The sequence below is a fragment of the Elephas maximus genome, chromosome 10 (genome assembly GCF_024166365.1).
Source record: "Elephas maximus indicus isolate mEleMax1 chromosome 10, mEleMax1 primary haplotype, whole genome shotgun sequence".
In the NCBI taxonomy this organism is placed as follows: Eukaryota; Metazoa; Chordata; class Mammalia; order Proboscidea; family Elephantidae; genus Elephas; species Elephas maximus.
In genome coordinates this window covers 70,466,879-70,489,120 of record NC_064828.1, presented here as the reverse complement: position 1 = coordinate 70,489,120, position 22,242 = coordinate 70,466,879, and the positions used below count along the sequence as shown (strand labels likewise).

At 38.6% G+C, this 22,242-nt stretch overlaps 1 protein-coding gene across 4 annotated transcripts in view; it reads left to right on the top strand.

The window, feature by feature from the left end:
- ARMH4 (armadillo like helical domain containing 4) overlaps positions 1–22,242 on the top strand; it is a 213,388-nt gene that overhangs the window by 84,370 nt on the left and 106,776 nt on the right. The window lies entirely within an intron of this gene.

The following is a 22,242-nucleotide window of genomic DNA, read 5'->3' as shown; positions in this document are numbered from 1 at the left end:
CTATGGCTACTTTTTGCTGCTGCTGCAGAGCTGAGTAGTTGTGACAGAGACTGAAGGGCCCACAAAGCCTAAAATGCTTACTTTACAGAAAAAGTTTGCCAACCCCTGGCCTAAATCAGTGGTTTTCAATTATAGTTGAATGTTAAAATCACCTTGGGAAGCTTTTTAAAAATTCTCAATGCCCGGGTCCAAGAGATTCTGATGCAATTGGTGTGGAGTGGGTTTTGGGCATCAAGATTTTTTTTTAATAATTTTTTTTTTTTTTGTGGTAAAAATATATGTAACATGACATTTGGCACTTTAACATTTTTTACCTATACAACTCAGTGATACGACATTCATCATGTTGTACAACCGTTATGGGCATCAACAGTTTTAACAAGTGCCTTAGATGATTTCAGTACGTAGGCTGGATTGGGCATACTGGTTTAAATGAAAAACTTGTCTTTCCCCACCAGATTTTTCTGGAATGGAAATATTAGTATGTGTTATATTTTAATATACTACTCTGGTTGCTAACGCTGAGTTATTCTCCCTTCCTACCATCTTCGAGTTAGGATGTTGTACTATGCGGATTAGTCAGTCTTCTCACCTATTCTGACTGAGAAATTCATGCCAGTTGTACTTCCTGAGATATTGGCTTTGAGGATGAAAAAGATCCTTGGGACACAGCTGCGTATCAACAAACAAGAAGACTAGATATATGACTCCAAGTTCATAGAATCAATCAGCATTTTGGCAAGTGTAGAGCTCCTGGCTGAAGGTGCAAAATGTCCTGAGATTAGTAGTGCAGTTTCATAAGCTAATTTGAAAGACAGGTAATCTTTTGGGCACTAAACTAGCCATGTGTTTGACGTACCAAAGATATAGGATGTGCTGTTACTTTCTATTTCTTGTACTGTACGGCAGGAAAGGAAACCCTGGTGGTGTAGTGGTTAAGAGCTAGGCTGCTAACCAAAAGGTTGGTAGTTTGAATCCACTAGGCAGTCCTTGGAAACCCTATGGGGCAGTTCTACTCTGTCCTATAGGGTCGCTATGAGTCTGAACTCGACGGCAAGAGGTATGGCAGGGAAGGTGCTTCAGCTAGGTTTGCAGCTGACTTCATTTCAGACTTTCAGGATAAGAGTGGTAGTTTTCTGACAGTGCAACATGATATTTTAGGAGTAGGGTGGCAAATTCCAAGATCCATGCATAGTGCAAACAGTTTGTGCTCAACTATTAACCTAAAGGTTGACAGTCAGAACCTACTCAGTGGCTCTACAAGAGAAAGAAAGGCCTAGTGATTTGCGTCTGTAAAGATTACACCTAAGGAAACCCTATGGTGCAGTTCTACTTTGTCACAAATGGGATCACCATGAGTCAATGACTGGATGGCAATGAGTTTGGTGAAGAATCCCATAGTAGAACCCAGTTTAAGGGGTGGATCAAAAGCAGGCTCAGAGGCCAACAGCTCTTGCACTCCACGTTAAGATAAAGACCGCATGACTTGGAGTTAAGTGCCTCATGTTAGCTGTCTGCTCATCTGGAAAAAACAGGTTCCTGCAAATGAACCTGAGTTAGAGATGACAGCTTTACCTGGGAGGACTCATTAAATCAGAGAAAAACATTATATTCGTGAATAATCCATACTTGTGAAAGTAATGATTTTGTAAATTTAGTAGATGATGGAAATTGTATTGAAATGTATTGGAATTTTCCTGACTCACCTAAGAGGTCCCAGAGTTTTAGGTCTCCTACACATATCATTTTCCAAAATCGTTGTACCATTTTACATTCTCACTAGCAGTGAGTAAGAGTTCTAAGTTCCCTGCAGTTTTTCCAACATTCGTTATTTTCTGTTTTTTTGATTCGTGCTAGTGATGTGGTGGGGGGTGGGGGGGGTGGTGGTACCTCATTGTAGTTTTGATTTGCATTTCTTCAATGGCTAGTGATCGCAAGCATTTCCTCATGTGTCTGTTAGCTGCTAGAGTGTCTTCTTTGGTGAAGTGTCTGTTCATATTCTTCGTCCATTTTTTAATTGAATTATTTATCTTTTTCTTGTAGAGGTGTTGGATTTTCCTATAGATTTTAGAGATTAGATCTTTGTCGAATTTGTCATAGCAAAATTTTTTCCCAGTCTATAGGTTTTCTTTTACTCCTTTGGTAAAGTCTTTTGATGAGCATAATTGTTTAATTTTCAGAAGATCCCGGTTATCTGGCTTGTCTTCTGGTGTACGTATATTATTAGTTTTGGTTTGTATGCTATTTATGCCATGCATTAGGGCCTCTAGTGTTGACCCTATTTTTCTTATATTATCTTTATAGTTTTTGATTTAATATTTCAGTCTTTGATCCATTTTGAATTAGTTTTTGTGTGTGGTGTTAGGTATGGGCACTATTTTTTTAAAAGCTGAACATCCAGTTTTGCCAGTACAATTTATTGAAAAGACTGTCTTTTCCTCATTTAATGGACTTTGGGCCTTTGTTTTTTTTTTTTTAAATATATGATTTGAAGATGATAAAGAATGCATTATACTGCCTTGTTTTTCCAGGTCTTGCAAGTTTTCTGTCTTTAACAGGGTGCAGTCTTACCCCTTTTCTATCCTATTAGTGGAAAATATTTGAGTTTTCCTTCTCTGTTAGATTTCTGCCTTGTACAAGTTCTGGCTTTCATAGGTTTTACTGTAATTATTTTAGACATAACTCTATGTGGGCTGTATTAAGCATCTTTGAAATACAAACATGACAAAAACGTTCTAATTTTTTATTCAAAATAGCACAGTGGCAAATTATAATTACAAATATATATATTTGTATTTATAACTACATAAAATATTTTTGGGCATGGTCTTGGTTGGTATAGGTTGATTTCCTTCTTTTATTGATTATTAATGTCTTTCTCGGTTTCAAAATGCCAGCTTAAAATTGAATGCATACTTAAAAGGAGTTTTTTAATCAGGCTAAATGTCTTTAAAATATTTTAGTATTAATATAAAATAGGTGAGAACTTTCAATATTTCTTACTTAAAAGAAGTTCTGCTTTGTGTGTATTAGAAATCCAACTGAGGGTATCCATTTATCCATTTACCCTAAATAAATCAAACTTATTTTAGTCTTTTCTGTACTCCCATGGAATATGGAAATTCATCTGTGCTGTCAAATTGTAGCAATAATTCTGTAGGGTGAATGGTTATTGCTTTAAAAATTCAATATTTAGAAAAATCCACTGTGGGTCTGTTTTGTGCCAGGTACTAGGTTTCTAAGAACATGTGGAAGGTAGGAGTACAAAAACAGAGATTTCTTAGCTCTTGTGATTAAGGTGTTAGTAATCCTCCCTTCTGATCCCCCAACACTGCCTCCCCTAATGTTTAAAAATCAATATCCTCGCCTTCCAGCCAGTGGAGTTGGGAAACCACTTGTGTTCCTCATGGTGCTGACCAGAAAGTCGTCACAAGAACATGGTGATTTTGTTTGAGCTCTCCTGGGGTGACCCTGGGTTAGTTTATTGCTCTTCTGCAAGAGAAGAAGAAATGCCAGTCTCCCTGGTCTGGAGAATTGGGGTTCTTGATCTGACTGATCCAATTAATAATCTTTCTGTGGGTATAATAGACTGAGTGTTGGGTCTGTATAATACCGTGCCATTACCCTAGACGATTCCTGTTTCCTCACCGGTTTCAAAAGGCCCATTTATTACAGACTTTATGAAACGAACTCATAGCACTTGGCTTGCTGGAGAATTACCTTTTTTAACATGTGAAGATATTTTAAAATTTTGATCTCCAACAGAGAAGTTATGGTTAACTTTGTAATACTACCTTGATCTGTTAAAAGTAAGACCAAATATGTCATTTGACTTGAGTTTTTTCTTTTCTAACAGTTTTTTCCTTGCTTTTTGAAGACCAGTTTGACTGTCTTTATATTTAGGTTTGAAAAGATTGCATTTCTGACACCTCTGGCCAGCCAGGAGGCACACATGGGGTAGAAACCTGTCATTATTCTGTCACTTGTTGTTTAATCTCTTTCAGTGACATCCATTTTCTTCCTTTGTGTGTGTTTTTTTTTTTTTTTTTTTAATTTCATGAATGTTTTCTGCAGTTCTCAGAGACCATTTCCAATATGTATTTGCAGTGCCTCTTAATTTCCTCTGCTGAAGAGATAGTGGTATTATCTCTCCTTTCTTATCTGGGGTTCTTAGTTCTGTCACTGTCCTACGGACTCTCTGTGCTGATAATATAGGAATTTCAGGAACAGGTCATGTTTGAAAAATATACCTCCATTCAGGTGATCAAATGATATTTTTGGCAGTGTGGTGGCCTCATAGTTGATGCTGAAGCCAAAATGCTTTGTCTCTTTCTTTTATTGGTCAACTGGAAACAAAATGGGAAATGTATTCATTAAGTGGCATTAGAGGAAATTCTCAGAAATACTTTTCTTTAATAGCTCCACTGAGAATCCTTAATAGCTCATATAATTTTTATGGGAGAAGTGTCTGCTATTCACTTGCACGTTAATTCACAAAATCAATTTTTTTTGGCATTTCCAATAAGCACTCCTTTTTTAGAGAGCATTTTTCTTATTATTTTTGCAATTCTTTCATGACTTTTAATTCAGAAGGTAGCTGGAGCAGGATGAATGAGGAAGAGTGTTCAAAAATCTGATCTTGAGGCCATACTTATCAAATGGAGCTTATGTGATTTATCTTTGATGCTGCTGTGCAGTGTATGAGGTTAAAGATTAAGGAGAGTGCGATAAACTCGAACCATTCACTGCTACTTGTGATTTTGTAGTATGAGGTTAAGGATGTTCACTCTAATTATGCTGAGAATGAGCACAAGTTTTGCTTTTTATTTTCAGAAATTCTTTGAATTCTGATTTAATTTTGCCTCAGTGGCAGAGCCATTTAAATTACATACAAGGGAGGAAAGAACGTAGTCCCTGGTGGCTCAAACAGTTAAATGCCAGGCTACTAACTGAAAGATAGGTGATTCAATCCCAGCCTGAGGTGCCTGGGAGGAAAGGCCTGGTGATCTGCTTCCGAAAGGTCACAGCCTTTAAAACCCTGTGGAGCAGTTTTGCTCTGTACACGTGCGGTCACCTTGAGTTGAAATTGACTTGAGGGCAAATGGTTTGAGAAAGGAATGGAAAAGAGTTTTGCCCTTTGATTTTAGTGGTGACTTAAATCCTAATTTTTTTCACAGGTACCTAGTCTGTCAAAAACCATGGGAATTTAATAAAAAATTTTACTTTTATAACGTTATTAGTATGAATACACGAAACATCTAATCCTTATTGCTGAATATTAGGAAAGGACGAGCAATTTCTTTTTTCGGCAGTTATATTAACCATTCATTTATGTGTGCATTTAACAAGTATTTGCTTGGCAATTCAGATAATACAAAGAATTGGAGATGGATCTTGCTCTTTAGGGAGCATAAATTTTAGGAGAAGGGGTAAGACAAATAAATAACAGGAATTCAAGGCAGAAGGCAGAAAATATCACAAGAAAATTACAGAAAAAGGACTCTGAGAGTTAGAGAGAGCTCAGCCTTGGCTTAGAGAAACAGGGAATTGATATGTGTGCCTGGGTATGTCGTATGTGTTGTGTGTGTGGGGGGGGGGGAAGAGTTTGTGAGTACAGATTTGTGTACATATGTATCTCACTGTATAATCAAGTATAATCACATGTATAATCAAGCAAGTTTTTCTAATTTAGTTTATTGGTTACATGAATTATTTCTTAAGAATAGTTTTTAATAACAGGAGAGACTACTTTTCAACGTAGATGGGGCAACGAGGTGCTCAGCCTCAGGCTAACAAATATCTGATTTCTAGGAAGTGGTACCCTATCTCTGCGGAGGGAATGTTCAGAATCTGAGGCTAAAAGATTCGTTCAGAATGATTCATCTGGGCTCATACTCTAGGGTTGAGAATCGCTGCGAGGACTGGTTCATGCAGAGTTTTCCATGTGTGGCGGTTTTTGTGCAGCTGTTGAAACAAACATGTAGCTTGGAATGGCATAGTAGGTTGTTGAGATTTCAAAGGTATTTTAGATGTTTGCAGAAAATTAAGGCATGCTTTCTTAAGAAATGATTTTTAAACATGAGGGTTATATATATATATCTCCTTTTGCTAGTGTAAGTATACGGATTTTATTGCATTGGAGTACGAGACAGTTACAAACCTTAAAAATGTGTAAAATAATGTCAGGATATTATCAACTGGACTTTATCAGGCTGTATTTATAACTATGAAGTTGTTTTGGCATCTACCTTATAACATTAAAATGCATATATATCTCCCAAAGGAAAGATGAGAAGAAAATGTAATGCATCAACTTGAGTGGCCTTATAAGTTTTAAAAAATTATCACAGTTGGAAATATAAAATTTGTTCTGAAAGATTTACATTGATTCTGCCTACATTTACTAGTGCCTTTGCTTCTCAGCCATTGTACCTCCTTCTACATTGTTTGATATTTCCAGAATAAATATATTCTATGGAAATTTCTTCTTCTTCTATAAAAATGGTATAAAGAATCGCCAAGGTTTTAGCAAGAGGAGGAGATTCTTCAGGTGGGCAGGGGCCCTGACACTGCTCCCTCTGGATTTTCCCAAAGTGTCTGCTTCCCTTGCTTCCTGGGGAATCCTGTTTCCTATTGAAACTCTGGCTTAAGCATAGACAAAACCCCTTCACTTGTTTCAGCTGACGGTTAGTAGAAATTTTAAAAGTAGTTGGCTCAAACCTAAGGGAACACAAAGTAAATAAACCAAGGAAATAAAAGAAACCTAAAAAGGATTAGGCTCACAAAGTACAAATTTCTCTCTGTCCTTACCTTAGCAAATGAGCGCCCCGGACTCCCAGGCCCTGACCCAGTCCATGCTCTGTCTGCGAGAGTTTTTATACTCTGTCCCCAAAGCATCCGGACAGTTTTGCAGGCACCTTGTTTTTTTTTTTTTTTTTTTTTTTTTGTCTGTCAGGCTTTCTGGCTTCTCAGCTCTTGGCTTGTCTCCTATACAGAGGGTAACTTATTTTCTATTCCCCTACATGGAGAAGCCAAGACCAACACGTAAATTTCTCCCAGGGCCCACCGCCAAGTAAGGGACCCCTCCCCACTCCCCCTCCCCTCCCCCAGCCCTATGTATACATGCTGTTTGGCCAGATTTCCAGGTTGAAGGATGTACCTTCTATTGTTAGGCCGTTGACAGCCAGACACCATCATGATCTACACCGTGTACATCCCACCCTTCAGGGGAAATCCGTCCCCTATTAAAGGAGTTGCTTGATTTCTTCTAGGCAATGTAACACTGTTCTCACTGTACAAGGCATACACCTGAATGATAATAGAGTCATTCAGTCCCATTCTATAGTAAATAATAGTCAGAGTTCCACTACTGCATAAACATAGGGGTTTATCGGGTCCTGGGTGGCACAAATGATTAAGTGCTTTACTACTAACAAAAAGGCCAGCAGTTCAAACCCTCCCAGAGGCACCTCAGAAGAAAAGCTTGGAGATCTGCTTCCAAAAGGTCACAGTTTTGAAAACTCTATGGAGTGTAATTCTACTTTGCAACATAAGGGGTTGCCATGAGTTAGAATAGTCTTGACAGCAACTGATTTGGTTTTTTGGTTTTATGAAGTTAAAAGGGGACAGGAAAAAAGAAACAGAAACAATTCATTTCAAACACATTCTCCTCTGTGGAGCTCACATTGGTGAGCTATGTGGGATAGTAGCTCTGGTTCTGGTCTCAAATGAACAACCTGGGCCCATCACGAATAAGCACTGTATCTCAACCAAATTATTTCATGTCTTTATGCCTCAGTTTTCCCATCTATAAAGGAGAGATGTTGATTTTCCTGTATCTTGCCTTATTATCGGGCTAAAATGAGATCTTGGATGCAATGTTCTTGGCATACTTTTTGACATGGGATAAATGCATAATAAATATGAGCTATGTTTTTTTTTTTTATGTTAATGATCGACCACTTCATATCCTTAAAATTACACATCATTTATCATGTATTACTTTGTGTTAATTGTTATAATTAAATATTCATGTCCTCTCCATGTATCCATGGGTCAGGGACCAGGTAGATAATGTAAGTAAATGAAGAGGAAGTTTCATAAGATAGTAAGGAGTGTGAGTGTGTTACAATGGAAAGCACATACTCCCCCTGATCCAGATAGATTCTGTTCAAATTGCTTCTAGGGAGGATGTGAGCTCAGTGATGACAGATTTCAGAATTTTTCTAAGATGAGCTGAAAATTCTAATTTTTATATTTTGTTTTTAGTATGTGAACATCCCTAATGAATCTGTCGTCCTGACCCTTGACCATCCATTTGTAACCTCTTAACTGGATTCTATACAACCTCCTGAAGGGCAGGGGCAGGGTCAGACTTTTCTGCCTCGTGTCCACCATGGCCAGTGGGAATCAGATGCTGGGTAGTGAAAATCAGCAACTGAGTACGTGGTTTTAGGACCATCATCTGGTTTGATTGGTCTGCTTCCTACTTGACTTGCCCTGCTTGTTGTCATTGTTTTAAATCTAATGCTTATTTTAGGCCTGGAATTAAGTACTTTTTATGTAAATAAAGCAGTGGTTCCCAATCACACTGTCAGAGATTTAGTAGGAATTAACTTAGATTTCTTGGGCTTTATTGAGAGGTTGTACATTATTTCATTTTTTCTCATTGGAATCCATAGCAACATCTGAATTCATCCAGCCAAGGGATACTCAATACACTTAAGTGATTCTTCAAACTTACCTTGGGAAGCCAGAGTAGGAGGGAGGGGAGGGAAGTGAGGAAGGGCAGAGGAGGGAGATTCTTCTCGAAAAACATTATGAGAGTTCGTTCGCACACTTCCCCCCTGCAGTGTGACAGAAACATTTAGATGGATTTTTCTTAAAGAGCTAATATACTCATTTGAAACATGTACATAACATAGATGCATAAAAATTATATTGTTGTTAGGTGCTGTTGGGTCTATTTGGACTCACAGTGACCTCATTTGACAGACTGGAACTGCCCCATAGGGTTTTCTAGGCTGTAATCTTTACCAGAGCAGATCATCAGGTCTTTCTCCAGCAGAGCCGTTAGGTGGGTTCGAACTACCAACCTTTTGGCTAGCAGCTGAGCACTTAACCACTGCTCTACCTGGGCTCCTTAAAAATTATATTGGAATCCTGTAAAGGCATTACTACTTACTTTGAAGAGCAAAGTAATGAATTATGTGATGTTCAGTTTATTTAGTCGACATATATTGAGTGCTTGTTTTATGCAAGGTGCAATGCTTGATCCTTGAGGTGGGGCACAAAGATGAATAAGACAGCATCTCTGCTTTCAAGGTGCTAAGCAAACACAGGTGTGATACAACCAACCCATGAAGGGAAAATCCACTTTAGTATATATTTTTACAAAATCAGTAGTCAACCTGTAATTTATCTTTTGAATATGGATTTTCAATATGTGAGTTTTGTGTATATTTGCTTAAAGTAAATACTACTTTAAGACTACTAAGTTGCTGAAGAGAAATTTTTTTATTCCAGGTGGCTCAGAATTTATAGATATGTTATTAATGTAGCTTTTATGTTTCTCTTTATAGCAGCCTTGAGAGGTAGAATAGTATTGCTGTAGTCTCACTTTCCAGAAGGAAACACAGAGAACCTGATATCTGAATCAAAAGTGAGTTGTTTAATGAACAGGAGTTAGACTCTAGAACTTATAATTATTGCTGTAAGGCTCTGTCAATTAGGATAACTCAATTTAATTTGGGGCAGAATTTATAGACGATAATGGAGAACACACCGATGATACGAGGTCAAAGCTCAAAAATGATTATGTAATGACCAGTAAATGGGAGGGTAGTTCTGTAGACTGGTCTTTTTAGCTTGCTAACCAGATATAGGAGATGACATTATCAGCAGAACTCTCTAAATTAAGGAAAATAATATTAAATGAAGGAGCCCTGGTGGTGCAGTGGTTAAGCACTTGGCTGCTGACTGAAAGGTCAGTAGTTTGGACTCACCAACCACTCTACAAGAGGAAGATGTGACAGTCTACTCCTGTAAAATTACAGCCTTAGAAACCCTATGGGGCAGTTCTACTCTGTTCTATAGGATTGCTATGAGTCAGAATCGACTTGAAGAAAATGGATTTGGGTTTGGTTTGGTAATATTAAATGAAATAAGAAAGGTAAGTGTGCTCTAGGACCAGTAGTGGTATCAGTGTTGCAATCAGGAGTCTAAACTTGGGCTAATAATAAGATGAGGGACCTAAATTGAAACTCACACATTAAGCCTGTTTCTTTAAAAGGGGATCAAAGTAGTTCTAGGTTTATATCACATCCTGACTCCCTATAGAAGCAAATCTAAATTCCCTCGAGAAAAAAGGCATGTCTGCTTGAGATCCACAGGTTTCTCTCAGATTAAAATCAAGCAAACATGACATTATAATAAAAGATCAATGAACTAACAAGGAAACAAACCACCATGATTGAGAGTCAGCAGAAAAGACCATTGATTTGCCCATTCCCTACCTAGGACCTCAGAAACTAAAACTATCAGATATAAAATAACCATGTATGAAAGGCTAAAATAAATAAAAGATGAAAAATAGTTTGTGGAGCCAATGGAAGAAGTATATAGTTTGTTCATTTTTATGGTAAAAAAAGTTTTATTTTATTCTGCAGTCACTAAGATTTGTGATTACCAATGGAAAAAAGAAAAACAGCAAATGACACTATGAATGTATTATAAGTAAATTTCTTTCCAACCTGGATGTTTACTTTTAGATTTAAGAAGAATGGAGTTTATAATAATTGATAAGATAATCTTTTCTGAGAAACAGCTAGCTTGTATTCCATCTATTATATAACCTAGCCAAAGAGAGGTAACTGTTCACAAAAAGCCTGTCTACCAAATACTTGCTGCAGGGCAATGAGTTTTTCTTTTTATTTGACTTTTCTGGCCATGGTCTTGTAACTCTCACAAAATGATTGGGTTTAACTATGCAAATAAGGTGTGTAAAACTCTTGCTGGGATTGGATATAGCACATGCAAATAAGGTACCGTGGCCTACATAGGGGATTGGTCAGTTTTGCCATCCTGCTATGCTTGTAAAGAGTGATCCTACAGAGGTTGAGGGGGACCTCACTACCATGAAGAAGGAGAGCTGGAAGTGGAGGGCATCCTTTAGATCCAGTGTCCCTGAGCTGAGAACCTCCTAGAGAGCTGTAACATTGGAGAGTTGTAACACTGGAGGTGATAGCAGCATAAGATGGCAGTGGCAGGGGACCCGCAGACATGCCCCAACTATCTCATGCTGCTGCTGACTCACAGAGCAAGAGAGCTGAGTGCCTTTGGGCAGGAGGCTTCCTGGAAGAGTAGGGTGCCTCTGGGCACTTAACAGAGGAGCTAATGAGCTGTAACACTTGCCCTAGCAGGGCAGAGGCCAAGAGCCAGGGCTGGCAGCAGGCATGGCCAAGAGTGAGCCCTGCCTGCCTGTCTTTGGGCATGACAGAAAAGGAGCTGAGAGGCTGGAAGCTGTCCTGAATGACGAACTGTATCCTGTCTCCTGACTTGTTCCTGTTACTTCCAAGTTGATCCTGATCCTGAATTGCAATTGTTACCTCCCTAATACACTCCATAGTTGTGACTATGGTCTGTGAGTTGTGTGTGACCGTTGGAATGAATTGTGCAGCCAGCAGAGGAATAGAGGGTGCTGTGGGAGTGATGGCTGGTGTCAGAATTGGTAAAAAGATTGGAGAATGAAGATATGTCTGACTTTTACCTCACAGGGATCAGCCTTGGGCTGATGGTGACTCGCTCTCCTCCTCCTGAATTTAGATGAGGTCTAATGCCACCATGTTACACTCATACTATTTGTAGATTATTAAATGAGCTTGTTTCATACTTAAGTTTATGTATTCAGAAGACTAAAGTAGTACATTTTGAAGGTACATAAAGCTATTTATAACCAAGCATGGTTCTATAATGATAGTTTAATTCTTTACATGGTCTGTTAGTATATGTCTCTATTGTTTATGTTCTCTTTCCAATAAGTCTAATAAAGTCGGGTTCAACCAAAAAATAAATAAATAAAAGATGAAATCACAAAAAATGAGTAAGTAATAAGAGATTGGAATTCCTCGGTGGCAAAAATTGTTAAGCGCTAGGTTGCTAACTGAAAGGTTGGTGGTTCAAGTCTACTCAGAGGTGTCTTGGAGGAAAGGCCTGGTGATCTACTTCTGAAAAATTAGCCATTGAAAACCCTGTGAAGCACAGTTCTACTCTGACACCAGTGGGGTGTTGCCATGAGTTGGAATGGACTCAATGGCAACTGCTTTGATATTATTATTATTATTAATATGGTGTTAGAGGGCAGGATAGTGTTTACCTTTGGCACAGTAATGGAGACATGAAGGGGACTTCCGTGGCAATGGAAGATTCCTTTCTCTGTCTGGGTTGGTGGATATGGTAGTCTGTTTAGTTTGTAATAGTTTATTAAGCTGTGCACTTACAGATTGTTGACTTTTTTTTTTATACATCAATAAAAAAGTTAAAGAAGAGAAATTCTCATCTAGATATAGTATAGTGAAATTGAAGAATAATGAAGACAAAGGGAAAAGTCTTAAAACCACTTGTCTTAGGCTGGGTTCTCTAGAGAAGCAAAATCAGTGAAGTATATAAATATACACATATAGAGAGAGATTTGTATCAAGGAAATGGCTCACATGGTTGCAGGGGCTGGAAAGTCCCAAGTTCATGAGTCTGGCTGGAAGCTTCTTGTGACTCATGTAGCTTCAGGGGCTGGTAAACCCAAGATCGGCAGGTCAGACAGCAGGCAAGATGGCAGGTAAGCGGCTAGCTCAAGTCCCAAGAACTGGAGGTCAGATGAACAGGAGCCAGCTGCAGGATACAGAGCAAGCAAAAGCCCACGAGCCTTGCCAGAAAGTCTACCTATATTGGATGCAGGCCACACCCCCAAGGAAACTTCCTTTCAACTGATTGGCTGCTCACAGCAGATCCCATCATGGAGGTGATCACATTGTATCAAATCCTATCATGGAGGTGATTACATCATTATATGACTGCCAAACTACATCATAACTGCCAAACCATTGAAATCATGGCTAAGTGACACACAACCTTAATCATTACACTACCTAAGGGAAAAGACAGATTACCTACAAAGAAACAATATTTAGTCTGATAGCAGAATTCACAGCAGCAAAAATGGAAATGGAAACCAGAAGATAGGAGAATGGTGTCTTCAAAGTGCTGAGAGAAATTAACTAATAACCTGCAATTGTGTGCCCAGAAAAAGCCTTTTCAAGAACAGGGTAAAATAAAACACTTTTAGATGAATAACAACTAAGAGAGTTTACTGACAACAGATTTCAGAAAAGGAGCTCCTAAAGGATGCACATCAGGAAGAAGAAAAATAATCCTAGAAGGGCTAAGATGCAAGAAGAAATAGTGAACAAATGCATTGATAAATATGTAGAAAAAATTAAACATTCTTCATGTAAAGTAATGTAATGAGCAAAGATATGAGTCGGCATTTCACAGAAATGCACAAATGGACTAGAAATATGTGAAAAGATACCCCACTTATTAGTAATCAGGGAAATGCAAATTATGATAGTGGCATATTATTTTATACTCGTTGAATTGAAAAAATTAATGTTTGACACACCAGGAGTTGGTGAGGATGTGGAGTTAAGAAAATTTATCCAGAAATTACCTACAAAGTTAAACATTTGTATTTCTTTTGAGCCAGCAATTTTGGTTTTATGGTTACAGCCTACAGAAACTCTTGAACAGATATACCTGAAATCATATATAAGAATGTTCATAACAGCACGAATCATAATAGCAAAAAAATTGGCAACAACCAAATAACCCAAAATAAATTGTGATGTATTTGCGTAATGGAATACCATACATCAGTATAAACTAACAAACTATAGTGTTTTGTACAATAAAATGTGTGAAACTTAAAAACTTAATTTTGAGTGGGAAAGATAAGTTCTAGAATATAACATTCTGTAATTTTCTATGGCATTACGAAGAAGGAGGTGGTTAAGATGGGAGAGAAACATGCAGATAGATGCAACCGTAGTAGTAATATTTCAGTTCTTAAGTTGAATAGTGACTCTGTATATTCCTTCCATCTTCTTTTGATGCTTCCTGCATTGTTTTGTATTTTCCCCACAGAATTCTTCAATATTGCAATTTGAGGCTTGAATTTTTTCTTCAGTTCTTTCAGCTTGAGAAATGCCAAGCGTGTTCTTCCATTTTGGTTTTCTATTTCCAGGTCTTTGCACAAGTCACTATAATACTTTGCCTTCTTCAGCCACCCTTTGAAATCTTCTGTTCAGCTCTTTTACTTAATCATTTCCAAAAAGAATTTGTTGCTGTTCAACCATTTGAGGAGGTAGCACATGATCAGGAACTGATGGTACTGAAGGAAGAGTTCGATGCTGCACTGAAGGCATTGGCGAAAAACAAGGCTCCAGGAATTGGTGGAATATCTATTGAGGTGTTTCAACAAACAGATGCAGCACTGAAAGTGCTCGCTCACCTGTGCCAAGAAATTTGGAAGACAGCTACCTGGCCAACTGACAGGAAGACGTCTGTATTTATGCCTATTCCAAAGAAAGGTGATCCAAATGAATGTGGAAATTATCAAACAATATCATTAATATCACATACAAGTAAAAGATCGTTCAAAAGTAGCTACAGGAGTACATCAGCAGGGAACTGTCAGAAATTCAAGCTGAATTCAGAGGAGGACGTGGAACCAGGGATATCGTTGCTGATGACAGATGGATCATGGCTGAAAGCAGAAAATACCAGAAGGATGTTTATCTGTGTTTTATTGATTATGCAAAGGAATTCGACTGTGTGGATCATCACAAATTATGGGTAATATTGCAAAGAATGGGAATTCCAGAACACTTAATTGTGCTCATGAGGAACCTGTACATAGATCAAGAGGCAGTCATTCTAACAGAAGAAGGGGATACTGATTGGTTTAAAGTCAGGAAAGGTGTGTGTTAGGGTTGTATCCTTTCACCATACTTGTTCCATATGTATGCTGAGCAAATAATCTGAGAAACTGGACTGTATGAAGAAGAATGGGGCATCAGGATTGGAGGAAGACTCATTAACAACCTGCGTTATGCAAATGACACAACCTTGCTTGCTGAAAGTGAAGAGGACTTGACGCACTTCCTGATGAAGATCAAAGACTACAGCTTTCAGTATGAATTACACCTCAACATAAAGAAAACAAAAATCCTCACAACCGGAGCAATAAGCAACATCATAATAAGTGGAGAAAAGATTGAAGTCGTCAAGGATTTTATTTTACTTGGATCCACAATCAATGCCCATGGAAGCATCAGTCAAGAAATCAAACAACACATTGCATTGGGCAAATCTGCTGCAAAGGACCTCTTTAAAGTGTTAAAAAGCAAAGATGTCACTTTGAGGACTAAGATGCACCTGACCCAGGCCATGGTATTTTCAATTGCCTAATATTTTTGCAAATGCCAGACAATGAATAAGGAAGACTGAGGAAGAAGAATTGATGCCTGTGAATTATGGTGTTGGCAAAGAATATTGAATATACCATGGACTACTGAAAGAACAAACAAATGTCTTGGAAGAAGTACAGCCAGAATGCTCCTTAGAAGAAAGGATAGTGAGACTACGTCTCACATACTTTGGACATGTTATCAGGAGGCATCAGTCCCTGGAGAAGGAAATCATGCTTGGTAAAGTAGAGGGTCAGCAAAAAAGAGGAGGATCCTCAAAGAGATGGATTGACACAGGTGGCTGCAACAATGGGTTCAAGCATGACAATGATTGTGAGGATGGCGCAGGACTGGGCAGTGTTTTGTTCTGTTGTACGTAGGGTCGCCATGAGTTGGAACTGACTCAACAGCACCTAACAAGTTGAATGATGAGCTCTTTGTAATTTATTTTATTATTATGCTTAATGACATAAATATGGCACATATATTCTTTTGTGTATATCTGATATTGCATGATAAAAATATTAAGGCATTTAGTTGGCAGGAATATTTCAGATTTTAGAATTATAATAAGATTCTATAAAGTCTTAAATCGGCTTAACATTGTGAGCTGCTGGATTTTGTAGTTTTTTTTTTTTTTTTAAGTGTCTGGGATCCTTCAGCCCCTTCTGATCCTGAAGAGCCATCTGCTGGAGAATCACTTCATATCCTCAAGACAAGTTTTATTTTTTTCTTGTCTGGCTTTCAGGTGTGAGCACAATTTGATGCTCAGGTTAAGGAAAAAGTCTGGAGAATAAAAGCAATGCCAACCATAGTACTTCAGCTGCTCTTTACGTGTGGAAATTATTCTGCTGCAATGGCTTTTGATTGTATGACAGCAGAGGTTTCTTTTAGAAATCATGCCACTAGGATTATGTTAGAGCCATTACCTTCAGAGGGGAAGTGGGAGAAAGACTAAAATGTAATATAGACTGAGCCTTTGCCCAGCAAAGCTACTCTGTTTCTTTTCATTGTATCCTTCTTCTTCTTCACATGCTTTAATTTGTTTACCTTGGATTTAATTTTAAACTTAGTAAAGGAAAGAAAAAGCCACTGAAAAGAGATTTGGCACTTAGAACTAATGAGTAAATAGGCAAAAAATGAGAATGTAGATTAATCATTGTCATTCCAAAGAGACAAAAGGTACTACAGTAAGGTCCTATCCTTCTTGTAAGCCAAGGATAGACAGGTTCTGTTGAGGAACAAGTATTACTGCTCTGGCCCTTCCTTTTCCCAAATTGTTGGGATGATGCATTCTCAGTCAAGGGCTTTTTCCCTTTTCCTAGTGACTGGGGATGCTAAGTAGTTCTCTAATCTAAAAATGTCTAAACCATGACAAAAGTGGAATTACAGAAGTTGAGCACTTTTGGTGGGAACTGCCAATTAATTAGCTTATGGACTTTGTAGCAGAGTGCAGATTTCTTGGCTGGAGCCTTAGGGCAAATCTTCTACCACATCTTCTATTGATTTTGTTGGGAGTTAAGTCAAAGCCTTTGTCCCAAACAAAATTAAAACTCTTGGTTTTTAGGAATTTTAGGCAGGAACATTTTCATTTTCAATGAAAACAGACCTGAACTGTTGCCGTTAGCTGCCATTGAGTTGATTCTGCAGAGTAGAGCTGCTCCATAAGGTTTTCAAGAGGATAATGCCTGAAAAACATTTTGAGTTCCTCAGAAAAAAAGCCCCATGTGAGTACAAAGTATTGTTATGTGTTATGCAGTAGCTGTTAAGAGATTTGTCAAAGAGTGGCCAAAGAGATAAAATTGGCTTAGAGAGGGGATTGTCCAAATATACTCTCTTCCTTGCCACTTACAACAGGACATTTCTCAATTTGAGTTGTGGACACACTACTTAATATCACTGAGCATCGCTTGGTCATGTAACACTGTTGTAACCTGATGTTTCTATGTAACGTTTTATAGTTTTAATTTCAACTCTTTCAGTTCACTTGAAGTACAGCTATCAAATATTGAGCCATGTCCTAGTCCTTGTTGCGTGCTAAGCTGTCTACTGTTTGGATACCTGTGTTAGGCTTTTGACACTTCAGTCAGGTTTTGCACTATTAGATATCAGAATTCTTGACAGTGGATACGCTAGCAGTAGCATTGGATTAATCTCAAGTGATTCAAGCTTGGTAAGAATTCTATGGAAAAATCCATTAGCTCATGGCAAAGAACCTCAGTCAGTGCTTGACTGCATCCTGAATTCAGCGGGATATCCTGAGCATTCAAGGAAACGCTAGCTCAACAATAGTGAAAAGGGAGTTTTATGTAGTGTGTATCATGTGTTTGGGAGTGATACCAGCGCAATGTGGTGGGAAAATTTGGCTGTCAACAGAGATGGTTGCTCAGAAACCATTACTATTCCTTCGATTGCTGGTGCATTACTGTTACTGGTGGTTTTATGAAGTAATCCGCTTAAGTCAACCCAGGAAAAAGTTACAAAGGTGCACTTTCTATTCCAGAACTGGTCAGCTTGAACTCTGTGAACCTTCCTTTCCTGGGCTGCAGTGTTGTTTTAGGGATTCTCAGGACAAATGCAACTTCAAGTCTTTAAGCACAGTCACGGGATGTTGATTTATGAGGTGTATCTGTTATACATGGTAAACCAAAATTGATCACTTCCTCTTGGAGGTTCTTTTTTTTTTTCTGTGCTATTGTTATGTTCAATAATTGTGTTTTTCCCCCTTGACCCACATCCTTATTTGGAAGTTCAGAGAAACTAAAATTTAAGTTTAGTGTTTATTTAAACAAAATTGCAAAATTCAGAAAGCAGTACCCTGTAACTTTCAAATATAACCTGGCTGTGTTATTTGAATGTTTTCTTCCTTTGATTTCAGTTCTTTGGGCAGGAATCCTATTATTGTTTTTGGCATAGTTTCATTTGCTGAATGTTTGTGACCTGTCATTGTCCTTTGTATTCAGAGGTGTTCATGACATCACTATTTCTCTTGGGTGTAACTAGTTAAAAGACTAGCTGGAACAGAAATAATTTTCAGTTTTTATAAGCGGAAAATGAATAGGACTCTAGTGTTGGTCTCACGCATTTGTGCTGTTCAAGATTACTCAGGAATGTGTTACTAATTTTTTATTCAATGTTTCTTAATTAAGATTTAGCTTGTTGTTAGAAACCTGCATCTATCTCATTATTTATGCATTCATTTATTTATTCATTCATTCGACAAATACTTATTGAGCAATGCTGATTGCCAAGCACTGTGCTAGACATTTGTGATAGAACAGAGAACAAAACTACCCTTCCTTTATTCACTATTTTTCCACATTTCTAAGTCAAGCTGCTAAAAAATACATCATTTTGCTAATGAGGAGAGATGTCTATACATTTTTTGTTATTGGTCTGTAAGAGTAGTCAGGGTTTCACAGGTAATTACAGCAGGGTAAGATGACATACTACTAAAGATATTTAACAACCACAAAATAAATGTAGCCTCCTAAGAAATAAGACAATTCACTGGCAGAAAATATGATGAGAGAATAAGGCTAGATTAAAGGAAATCTCACTCCTGTGAGCCTGTCTTCCTTCATCCTCTCTACTCAGTCACTGAGGCTTCCTTTTTCTATAGCTGTTTCTTCAATCTTATAAGCTGCTTTGTGCTGAAGGGTGAGGATTGGTGGCACCAAGAGAAAGGCTTTCCTCTTTCATTCCACATGTAAATCAGAGTCCTTCTTTCCTTTTTGGCTAAATTGTGTAATACTTAATAGGGCGTTTCTGGAGAGAATACGCTCCAGTTTTGTTGTCTGACCCAGAGGAAGACATCTCATTTTCAGCATTTCAGGACAAGGAGGAGGAGAGGGAAGGCCACGCCATGGTGGGTGAGTGTAGGGGATATTATGACCCTAGCAGTGTCTTCCACATCATATAAAGTTAGCAACCTTCTTGTTGGCTTAGACTTGTTCAGATGCAGCCCCGCCTTTGGGATGCAAAATGGCTAAGTATGATGCCTTTCAAGGTCCCTTTCATTTTTTATAATTGTGTACTTTAAAAGGAGGAATGAACTGAAGAAGTTGAGGACCAAGTAGAAGATGTCCTTGGTGGGTAGTCATGGTCACAGGACAAGGGTTCAGTAATGAACTGAAAACTCAGGGCTTAGCCCTGGCTTCAATCAGTATTATATTGTCACAATTATTCCATCAGCTATAAACTTCTTAGGTTAGTGGAGAGGAAAGGGAACTGAAAGTGATTTTATAATGCTTCAAACATCAAGAAAGATTCTTTTTAGCCCATGACCAATTCCTGTGTGCGGGAGGAAGGTCAGTAAAACCCTCCAATAGGCTTGATGATTCCTGATTATAGTTTTCTCCATTATCCATTGACCCCATCACTTTTTCTCTACCCAAGCTCTTCCACAAGTTCTCTTTAATTAGAGTCCCTGATCCATCCTTAAAATCACTACCTTCACACCCCATTAACTCCCCCACCCCAACTGAGCTCTCCTAGCAAAACTTGCTGCTAGTTAAATCTCTCTGCCTACTCCACTTCCTGCCTGCACCCAAGCCGCTGAATGTGGCGGGAGAAAAATACGCAACCACCTTAATGGGCCTCGCTTTAAATTTATGATGTCAAGCTCCAGCAGGACATTGGGCTGCTTGGCAGTCCTACTACATTTCCTTGGTAATTCACTCGCCCACTCTCCAAGATGACTATTTCACACTTTCTCCTCTCGCCTCAAACCTCCAACACTCCTCTTTTCCTTTTCAGTTTCTTATTCGACTGAGAAAACAGAAGAAACAAGAAGATAACTTTCACACATTCCCACTGCCAACTCTACCTACTTCCCTGCTTTGGTGCCCATTTTCTTTGCCTTTCCTCCTGTTGCTGAGGAGGCTGTATCTGAGATAGTCCTTCTATGTGTGCACTGGATCCCATCTCCTCTCAATAATAAAGAAGCCAACCTTGTATAATGGCTGCTATGTGCCGGCTTAGTTCTAAATACTTGATTTATTAACTAATATAATCCTTACAAGCAGCCCGTGAGGTAAGAATAATACCAGTTTTACAGATGAGGAAATGGAAGCATGGGGAAATTCAGTAACTTGTTCAAAATCACCAGCCATAATAAGTCTACGTGACTCCTGAGTCCCAGTTTGTGGGCTCTGTGCAGCACCACGTCTCCACCAGGACCTTGCTGCAGCAGTTGTCCCTTCTCTCCTGCATCATCAGTTTTCCCCTTTGTATCAGATCTGATTCATTAGCTTCAATAAATTCTTACTGGCTAGCTGCCGTGGAGTCAGCTCTGACTCATGGCAGCCCCCTGTGTGTTAGAGTAGAGCTGTGCTCCCCAGGGTGTTTAATGGCTGGTATTTCAGAGGTAGACCACCAGGCCTCTTTTCTGAGGCGCCTCTGGGTAGCCTGGAACCTAAAACCTTTTGGTCAGCAACTGAGTCTATTAACTGTTTGTATCACCCAAGAACTAAATAAATTCTAGTGTTTCTTATTTTACAGAACCTACCCTTGGGTTTTCTGGGTTACCCTTGACCCTATATCTCTCCCCAGCTGCGTGAGTATTTCTCTGTTCTGTTTTTCAGCCAAATTTCTTATAAGGGTTTTTTTTTTTTTTAAATATATTTGCTGTACCTACTTCATCTTTTCTAATGTTCTCTGAAACCACTCCAGTCTGGCTTTTGTCTCTACCCTTGCACTGAAACAGCTTTTGCCAAGATCACTAGTGACTTTCCAAAGTGTCAAAGCCAGAGGGACATTCTCTATCTCTTAGCCTCTCAGAAATGCTTTATTTGCAGGAAATCATACTCTTTTTTGTTTTTTTTTCCCACTGCAGTGGTCACTTCCTTCGCCTTTGCTGGGTCTCCCTCTGCTGGCCAACCTCTAAATGTTGGTTGGCCCTGGACTGCTGCTTTTTTAATTATCTCAGCCAATCCCGAGGCTTTAAATATTACTTATACACTGATGATTCTCAAAATTTTACTTCATCTCTGACCTTTCTCTAGATTTCCAACATCTCATCTGTATGTCATAGGCATAGCCTTCACAAAATTAATATATCTCAAATAAAATTCTTGAGTTTGCTCTCTCCTCTAGTTCTCGTTATCAGTAAATAATACCACAATTTACCCAATTGCTCAGGCCTGAAATCTGGTAATCAGCCTCAACTCATTTCTTCATCCCGCATCTCATATCATATTATCAGGGCTCTACTTTCAAATTAAATCCAAAATATGACCACTTGTCACTCCTTCCAGGACTACACCCTAGTCCAAAGTACCATTATTTGTTGCTTGGGTTTTGAAATAGCCTAATGGGTCTTCCTGCCTCTTTTCTTGCTCCAGTATAGTCTTTTCTCCATCCTGCAGCCAGAGTCATCCTCTAAAAACATAAGCCAGATTGTATTTCTCTCCTGCTCAAAATCTCCAATATCTTCCCGTCATGTTCAAAATAAAATCCAAGGGCTTTATTGAGGCTAACTAAGGTCCTGTGTGATCTAGTCCTTGCCTACCCCTCCTGGTTCATTTCTTACCATTCTCTCCTTTCCATCCTCCCCCAGCCCAATGGTCGTCTTTGCCATTCTTTGAACACAACAAGCACACACTTGCTTCAAAGCCTTTGCCTTTGCTGTTTCTTCTGCCCAGAATGCTCTTCTTCCTGCAGATATTGACCTAAATTAAACAAGAGAATTCAGTATTTTGGTACAGCCCCTGTTCAAAAT